The 8,930-nt window shown below is 53.1% G+C and overlaps 2 non-coding genes across 2 annotated transcripts; one reads left to right on the top strand and one right to left on the bottom strand.

Moving 5' to 3' along the window:
• Nucleotides 1-2,187: 2,187 nt before the first annotated feature.
• TRNAK-CUU lies at nucleotides 2,188-2,261 on the bottom strand. Its single transcript has one exon. It is a non-coding gene; the product is annotated as a tRNA-Lys (tRNA).
• A 5,042-nt stretch (nucleotides 2,262-7,303) lies between these two features.
• TRNAS-AGA lies at nucleotides 7,304-7,385 on the top strand. Its single transcript has one exon. It is a non-coding gene; the product is annotated as a tRNA-Ser (tRNA).
• Nucleotides 7,386-8,930: the final 1,545 nt, after the last annotated feature.

Genomic DNA, 8,930 nt, shown 5'->3' with positions numbered 1-8,930 from the left:
GACAGCCGGTCCGTCCGCTTCCTGAGCCTCCCTGCCAAAGTCCTGCACCTGGCTGCAGAGAATTGTCTCACATCTTGCTGGGAACTCGACTTCTTGTGCCCAGAGAGTCTTGGCCCCATTCAGTAGAGGACCTGAGAAACACAGTGTCTGCCTTTTCCAAATAAGTGCTTGGAAAGGTTTTGTTTCTATGACCGTGTGGCCTAATGGATAAGGCATCTAACTTTAAATCAGGCAATTGAGAGTTCAAGTCCCGTTGTGGTTGTGCAATTTTACCTTTGTGCTGAACGTCCTGCTCCCTTCAGGGCTGGAACCTCTTCTTGGCCGCTCAGGCCAATGCTCTGGCTTCAGCTAGAGCCCCGGGAAGGAGTTGGGGGGTGGGCGTCACAAAGGCTGGGGCATGAGCCCCAGGTGCTTCCAGTCTCGCCTTTGCCCTTCCTGACTTGCCAAAGAAAATGGGCGGCTGCCCGGGCTAGCGTGTGGAGCAGTTTCCCTCTTCCAAGTGTGCGCCTGTCCCTGTGCTGGAGGGTACTTGCTACATAGCACCTTGGCAGCCTGGGTGTTTCTCTGCTTCTCGCCAGCTGGGGAAAAGCCTCTTGGGGTAAAATCTCCTGCCCCACTGCCAAAGTGAGCACCTGGAGTGGGAATGGTAAGAGGCCCCACCAGGGGGCTGGCCCTGCTTTCCTACCATCTTCTGATGTTGGCCACAAAGCATCAGCAGCTGGCTGTGGGTGGTTTTCAGTGGGTGTCCGGCATGCCAGGGAGCAGGGAGCAGCCTGGCTGGGTGTCTCTGTGCCTGTCTGCTGGCCACGCATAGGCATGGTTCTCCCCTCCTCTGGCCCTGCCCTTGGTTGCTCTGTGGCTTTTAAACTTTCCCTTGGATCTGTCAGCACCAGCTGCCTCTGCTCCAGGTGCCCAGAGGAGGAGAGGTGTGTTGGGCTCCAGCCTGGGACTCTGCCTCCCTCCTGCCTAGCCCTGACTATGAAGCCTGGCCCTGGAACGCCTTCCTTTAAATGCCATATGGGCAAGAGGAAGAGTGTGGCAGCTGCAGGTACAGGGACCAAAGTTGTGGGCATCAGGTGAAGCAGCGAGAAACAACCATCCAGTCAACCCGCAGGAATCTCTAGCCAGACTGTTAAGCTCATTGAACTAGCCAGACCAAAGACCTATCTCCAGTGGGCATCAGTCACCCAGCAGGAGGGAAAAACCTCACTCTAGTTCATCCTGAGAGAGGGTAGCCAAGCACATTGAGCTCCAGGGGTTTGCAGCAAAATCACATATCTCCAGGAGGTCCCACTGACATTTGAACTCAGATTGCAGGATTCAAAGTCCTGAGTGCTGCCCATTACACCATGGGACCAGCTCTATGTGGGTGGCAGCCATTGGGAACAAGGGGCCTGTCCCTAGAGCATGTGGCCACTGCCAGAGCAAGTGTCCAGCCCGGGGTGTCCCTGCAGCACAGCCAGGGCCTGGGGAGGAGGCCTGGGACATGTGAGGGAGAGACTGTGACCTGCCCTGACCCTCCAGAGATGCTGGTTGTGATCTCCCTGCGCCACAGAACAGGGTGACGTGTTTTGCTTTCCCATCTTTCCTTATGTTTTACATTGATTGCTGGGTAATAAATGGTGTTTGCTTGAAGCACATGCAATGAGGAGTGGGTCAGGGAAGTGCCCAGAGTGGAGACACTGTAGCCCTGTTCAAGTGATCATGACAAGATTGGGGGGGTCAAGCCCCCCAGGATTCCTGGGCCCAGCCTTGTAGGGGTTACGAGGTCTCTGCCACACAGGAGAGTAGAAAGAGCATCCTTGGGGTCAGGCAGCCTCTGGGTAAGGGGGTGGGGACTCAGATCCTTCCACCGGCCAATTCCACTGGGGTCTTGTAAAATCCAGGGAAGTTCCCAACAATAGCCAGAACAGACTCTCCTTACACTTACGGTCTGTCCTCATTGCTTCTCTCTCTCCCTTCCCCCCATCTCTGCTGCTCCACCTCTGGGCTTTCTCAGCACCTGGCCCCACAGCGCTTCCTGCCAGCCAGAGACTGTGTGTTCTAGGCCTGCTCCTGTGGATGTGGCCTCTCTCCTGATTGCTAAGGAAAGGAACCTTTCCAGAAAATGGCCACAGCTTCTGGGAATCCAGCTGTGGCTGTGAACAGAATTTGGGTCCTGGCACACAAGGCTACTTAAAAGCTGAGTGCCCAGACAGGGGCTTGAACCCTGGGACCCTCACATTAAGAGCCTGATGCTCTACCAACTGAGCTACCTGGGCTTGTTGAGAAACATTTTCAGCGTTCAGCACAAGAGTGAGCAGGCAGGCAAAAGAGAGGCAAAAAAAGTCCCAGGAACCCCTCCTCTTTCTGTTCAGCCACTGCCTGTCAGCAGGATTCCTCCTCCTCCTCAGGGAGACTAAATCTAAGCACCTAGACAGCAAGTCCGTCTGCTGCACCCCAATCCCCCATGCCTGAGCCTCCCTACCAAAGTCCTTCACCTGGCTCCAGGGAATTACATCTCACGTCTTGCTGGGAACTCGACTTCTTGTGCCCACAGAGTCTCCCCCCCCCTCAGTAGATGACCCAAGAAACACAGTGTCCACCTTTTCCAAAGAAGTGTGTGAAGTAGATTTTTAACCTTCCTTTGCTCCTGTGTCTACGTGGTCTAATGACTAAGATATCTGACTTTGGCTCAAGTGATTGAAAATTCAAGTCACTTTACGGTTGCATTGCTGCAGTTTTACCTTTGTGCTGAAAGTCCTGCTCCCTTCAGGGCTGGAACCTCTTCTTGGCCGCTCAGGCCAATGCTCTGGCTTCAGCTAGAGCCCTGGGAAGGAGTTGGGGGTTGGGTGTCACACAGGCTGGGGCATGAGCCCCAGGCGCTTCCAGTCTCGCCTTTGCCCTTCCTGACTTGCCAAAGAAAATGGGCGGCTGCCCGGGCTAGCGTGTGGAGCAGTTTCCCTCTTCCAAGTGTGCACCTGTCCCTGTGCTGGAGGGTACTTGCTACATAGCACCTTGGGAGCCTGGGTGTTTCTCTGCTTCTCGCCAGCTGGGGAAAAGCCTCCTGGGGTAAAATCTTCTGCCCCACTGCCAAAGTGAGCACCTGGAGTGGGAACAGTCAGAGGCTCCACCATGGGGGCTGGCCTTGCTTTCCTACTGTCTTCTGTTGTTGGCCACAGAGCATCAGCAGCCGCCCCGCATGGTGGTCTGCGGGTGGCCTTCAGTGGGGGTTTGGCATGGCAGGGAGCAGGGAGCAGGCTGGCCGGGAGTCTTGTTGCCTGTCTGCTGGCCACACATAGGCATGGGCCTGCCCTCATCTAGCCCCGCCCTCAGTTGCTCTGTGGCTTTTAAGCCTTCCCTTGGAGCTGTCAGCACCAGCCGCCTCTGCTCCAGGTGCCCAGAGGAGGAGAGGTGCTGGGCTCCAGCCTGGGACTCTGCCTCCCTATCAAGCCTGGCCCTGGCACTGCTTTCTTCAAGTGCCATGTGGGCAAGAGGAAAGGTGTGGCCACAAGCACCAAACTTGGGGGCATCAGGTGAAGCAGTGAGAATCCCACCCACCAGACAGCCACAGCCACTTCTGGACCCCAATCAAAGACCTGGCTCCAGTGGGGAAGGAGTTACCCAGCAGGAGGGAAATGATTCACTCTTATGTAGGTGGAGCTAGGAAAGCAATTTGAGCACCAGATCTTTACCACCCACTAACACAAGGTCCTACTGACATTTGAACTCAGATTACAGGATTCAGAGTCCTGTGTATTACACTATGGGAGCAGCTTGTGCTGCCATCTCTGGACATTGGTGACGCTCACAAGACTGGCTTGTGTAAGGGACTGTTGGCCCTTTACTAAAACTGAGTGGGTTTTTTTTGGTTGGCTAGTTCCCAGTCCCAATAGAAGGGGGAAGGGTCAATGGGAAATCAGGACCCAGAGACTGACAGGCCCCTGGGGCAATGGTCACCAACTGGTAGGGAACAAGTGAGAATTTGTTAATGGAGAAAAATCCCTGGTGAAAATTGGCAAAGTTGTGCAGATTTTGAAAAGTTCCAGTGAATTTACACATGAAGATACAAACAGAGAGACAAACACACACAGAGAGAATGAGAAAATCACAGACTGCACAGGCCCACACAGACATAAACAAAAACCAAACCCACACAGCACACAGAGGCATATACCCATAAGGGAAAGCCACACAAAACATAGAAAGAACAAATCCACACCAAAAATACAGCAAAAGCCCACAACAGGAAACACAAAACCCACATACCAAAAGAATACTAAGCAAAAAACAATCTGCATGCAAAAATCATACACACACCCACGCACACAAAACTATGCCAGGCATCCACCAAAATCGCACAGGACCCACATGCACATCAACACGACAGATGAAACCCCCCCCCAACATAGAGAAAGCCAGGCAGGGTTTGAGTCTCACAGCGAAGAGGGTGAGCACACAGGTGGTTTGGGGAGCAAAGACTGAGGGGGAGTCGGGGGCAGTGCTCTGGGCTCTGCCTGACCCCTCCTGACACAGGCGGCTGGTGGAGAGCAGAGCCTGGTAGATCTGTGGAATCTGCCCTGCTCTCTGTAAAGCAAGGGGACCTCGGTGTCTTCTGAGCTGCAATTGTATTTTCTGCAGGGCACAATGATTGGCAGAAGCCATTTGCTTAAAAGAAACTAGCGCTGTAGGTGAGGTTTGAACTCACAACCTCAGCATGACTCCACTCAGCACTGCTCTGTAAGTACTGGGCACTAACCCATTGCACCTCTGGTGCCTGACTTTTCTCCTTGATTTATGGATGGATTAGGGGTTGAGGCGGGCTGTATTAGCTAAAACAAATCCATATTAAAGGCTGCAGGATGGCAGCAGCAGAGGTGGGAGCCTCCTTCCATGTGATAGAGCTGGTTGCCCCTTCCGTTGCTCAGGGGAAGGTTGGTGCTTTGAGCCCACCCGGTGCTGGAACGTCCCATGGGTGAGATTAACAAGACTCTTGAAAGGAGAAGAGAGGGGAAGTCTTTTCTATCCCTGCCTAGCTCCATTGGTCTCCTGTGGCCCTTTCGGCTCTCTGCTCCCCTGTTGGGGAGATGCAGAGACAAGCCCCCATCTGAGTAACTCACCGAGAGGCTGTGTCCCATGGCGTGTGTGGGGGAGAGGGGGAGGGTTGGATTGGGCTCAAGGGGAGAAGGTTCTGTGTGACAGTGTGCGGGGGAGGGGGAAATAAATAATGGAAAACACAGGGGCAGTGACAGTGAAGCCCCGTGTCTGAGTGTTATGACCCTGTGTGGTGCTGCCGTTCACCTTCCCCTCCTATGGGCTCAGCGTTCATTGAATCCAGCATTTTTTCACCTGTCCTCACCACAGAGGTGTCCCACGTGCCTCAGCTACCGAGTGTCCCTCTTAGAGACGCCGAGGACTGGAACTGATTTCAGCTGCTGGACAGCTCTGCTAGGTCTTTATTCATTTGCACAGGAAAATGCTGAGTGTTTAAATTCATTTCAAACCACTGCCCCCCTGCTGGGGATTGGGGTGCAGGAGGGGTGTAGGCTCTGGGGGGAGTTTGGGTGCAGAAGGGGTGAGAGGCTGGTCTCTGGGAGGGAGTTTGGGTGGGGGAGGGGTTCTGGGGGGCAGGCTCTGGGATGGAGTTTGCAGCGCTGTAACAAGGGTGAGGCGAGTGAGGCACTTGCCTCGGGCGCACAAAGTGGAGGGGCGCAGCTCTGCCACGATCAGTGGCGCTTCGGCGGCAGCTCTACCACTGCCCCTTCTTCGGCAGCAATTGGGCGGCAGGTCCTTCCCTCCAACAGGGACTCAGGGACCTGCCGCCAAAGAGCCTGGAGCCGGCCCTTGCCTCGGGCACAAAAATTCCTTGTTATGGCTCTGGGAGTTTGGGTGCTGGGTGCAGGCTCTGGGCTGGGGCAGGGGGTGGGGGGAACAGGAGGAGGGGTGGGGTGCAGGCTCTGGGAGGGAGTTTGGGGGGTAGGGAAGGAGGGCGTGCAGACGCTGGGAGGGGCCAGCAGCCACTGGAGCGAGCAGGCAAACGCTGCTCAGCTCCGCTGCACTGACGGGGCCCCTGGGGGGGAGCGCCTGGGGGTGGCCAGTGGGGCCAAGGGAGTGACCTGGTCCCAAAACTGCTGGAGCCCCACGGGCGAGACCTGGGAACCAGGGCTGCCAGCCAGACAAACACCTTTAAGAGGAGGCATCCCTCTGCCTGTCAAAAACTGATCTTCCTCCTTCAGTTCAGTGACAGCCTGAATTGTTCCTTATCCCGCCAGAGCCAGAGGACTGAAACAGCAACATCAAACCCCTGTGTAGCTCGCAGGAATGGGCATAAACACTCCCTGGTATCTGAGGAGATGTTCAGCTTTGCCCTTGGTCAACTACAAGGCTAAAGGGAAAGGAGGTGGCGCCAGGTATAAAGAGTGAAACACGACACATCATAGTTATGCCCATGGTGGCTGCAAAATCTTTTGATGTACTTCTTCTTATCAGCAGTGTATTGTTTTCTCTGGAGCCTAGGCCTTGACCAAGAAATTTGTACCTTAATAAAATAATCGACTGCCCCTGGTGAAGACAATGTACTTGACACCCACTGGGGTGTCCCTACACAGGTACAAGTACTAACAACAGTGGCTGCCTTTTAGCCATAGATTTTAATCAGGGCAATAAATACAAACCCCTGTTAAATCATTTCTCAGCCCGAGTCCTTCACCCACATTCCCTAGAGCATAGGGCCACCATGTGGACGTTTCATTTCCAACCTCAGTTTCACACAGAGACACAATTTCCTTTGCACAGATCCATAAACAGCAAAATCTTCCTGCGTCTCTGGTCTGAGCCAGGGCATTCGATTCCAGTGAACCCTTCTCTCCTGCAATGGCGATGGTCAGACAGAGGGGACGTGGCACCTGCATCCCTGCCAGGGAGATATTGGCTCGGCTCTTTCTTTCTGCTGCTTTTGTTAGTCCATGAAACATCAAGGGTGGAATGCAAGGCTGAGTTCACGCACCAGCCCTCAGTGCCCCAGAGAAATCCTGCCCCCTGCTATTGGAACGATGTGCTGGAGATTTGACTAGGAAAGGGACTGTCTGAATTGTCAGAGTGGGGAATGAACAACAATCTACAGCAATGTCGTTCACACAAACACACTCTAATCATGCTCCAACTGGAAGAGAAATGGGCAGGAATTCTGGCTGTTCAGCCTAGAATACACTTACACTGATGCGCAGCCATGAGTGTGCTGGGGGAGCTGGTCTGAGCAAACAATTTGAAGTAACAATTCAGTGAGAACTGAATCATCATGTAGTGAAAGGGGGCTGTATGTCAAGTAGTTGTGGCCGAGTGGTTAAGGCGATGGACTAGAAATCCATTGGGGTCTCCCTGCGCAGGTTTGAATCCTGCCAACTACGCAAGTGCTGTGCTGCTGCTGTTATTATTGTAGTCTTAGTACCTGAGCATCCACAGTGCGAACTGGAGATAAATCTAGTTTCACTCTGTCTACACTTAAAAGGCTGCAGTGGCACTGCTATAGCACTTTGGAGTAGACAGTGACTAGAGGGGTTTTCCCATCACTGTAATAGCTACATGGACCGAACAAATTTTCCTTTTATTTAGCACTATCTAACCAGGGCTTAGGTCACCTTAACTCTATGGGTTTGGGGGGGAGGTCACACCCTGAGAGACGTCACTCTGCCAGTTCAGTGCCCACCGTACACCAGCCCTTAGATCCCTCTTGGTAGTTCAATGCAGGCACTGACCTGTGAGAGGAAAACATCAGCTCGCAAACACAGAGACTGAATTCCCCACATTTAATCTCGCTGCACTTTCCAGAAAGTCACAAAATTCAATTCATTCTTGCTAGGACAGTGAAAAAATAAGTGACACTAAGGTTTTTGGCTTGGTTAAATAAAATTAAGTGTTTAACTAACATAGTAAAAATCTGTACTGATTCCTCTAACTAACACCACAGCGTGAAATAGGAACAGAGACAAAGCTTTTCAGTGACGACCAATTTTGCAAATGATCTTCCCATTATTAATTTCCACGCTGCCCCCATTGGAGGTCTGGGCATCTCCAGTGTCATTGCTCTGCATTCACCTTCCCCTTAGAATTGATCCCGCGCCGTGAGGACAGTAGGTAATTCGATCTAAGATACTTCGACTTCAGCTACGTTATTCACATAGCTGAAGTTGTGTATCTTAGATTGATTTCCCCCCGTAGTGTAGACCAGCCCAGATATCAGTATTAAGAGCCCTTTATATCAATATAAAGGGCTTTGTTGTGTGGAGGGGTGCAGGGTTAATGTGATTTAATGCTGCTAAATTTGATATAAACTCGTAGTGTTGACCTGGTGAGGCTAATCATCTAGTGGAACAAGCTCCGCAAGGGACATGGTTAATTCCCCATCACTGCCCTGTGTAAATGAAGACCGCAGCTCTTGCTGCAAGACACGTGGTGTGAGGGTGTCCCTGTTCCCTCTTGAGAACCTCTGGTACATGGTGCTTCCCTGCTCCCAGTTCAAGATCCCCATCATGTGGGTGCTCCCATCCAGGATCTCTGGGGGGTGTCTCTGTCCCCCACCCCATGAACTAGCTCCAGTGTGTGGTTTCCCCTGCCTGCCCCTATCCGGGATCTGTGGGTGTCACTGTTCCCCTTTTCAAGATCCGTGTTGCAGGGGGGCATCCCTCCCGCCAAGTAAGAATCCCCAGCGTGTGGGTGCTCCCATCCCACCCTACAGGCTCTGCAGGGGGTGTCTGTATAAAAAGAGACCGTGTCTCACTGTCTTGCCCAGGCTATGCTGCAGGAGCTATTCACAGGTGCAATCCCACTACTGATCAGCACAGGAGTTTTGACGTGCTCTGTTTCACCCCTCCTTAGGCAACCTGGGGACCCCAAGCTTCCCCAGGCTCACCATACTAATGCTGAGCATTGTGCAGACACCCGATTGGCACAGC

Source organism: Mauremys reevesii, linkage group 12 (genome assembly GCF_016161935.1).
Source record: "Mauremys reevesii isolate NIE-2019 linkage group 12, ASM1616193v1, whole genome shotgun sequence".
Lineage (NCBI taxonomy): Eukaryota > Metazoa > Chordata > Testudines > Geoemydidae > Mauremys > Mauremys reevesii.
This window is presented reverse-complemented; position numbering and strand designations above follow the sequence as displayed.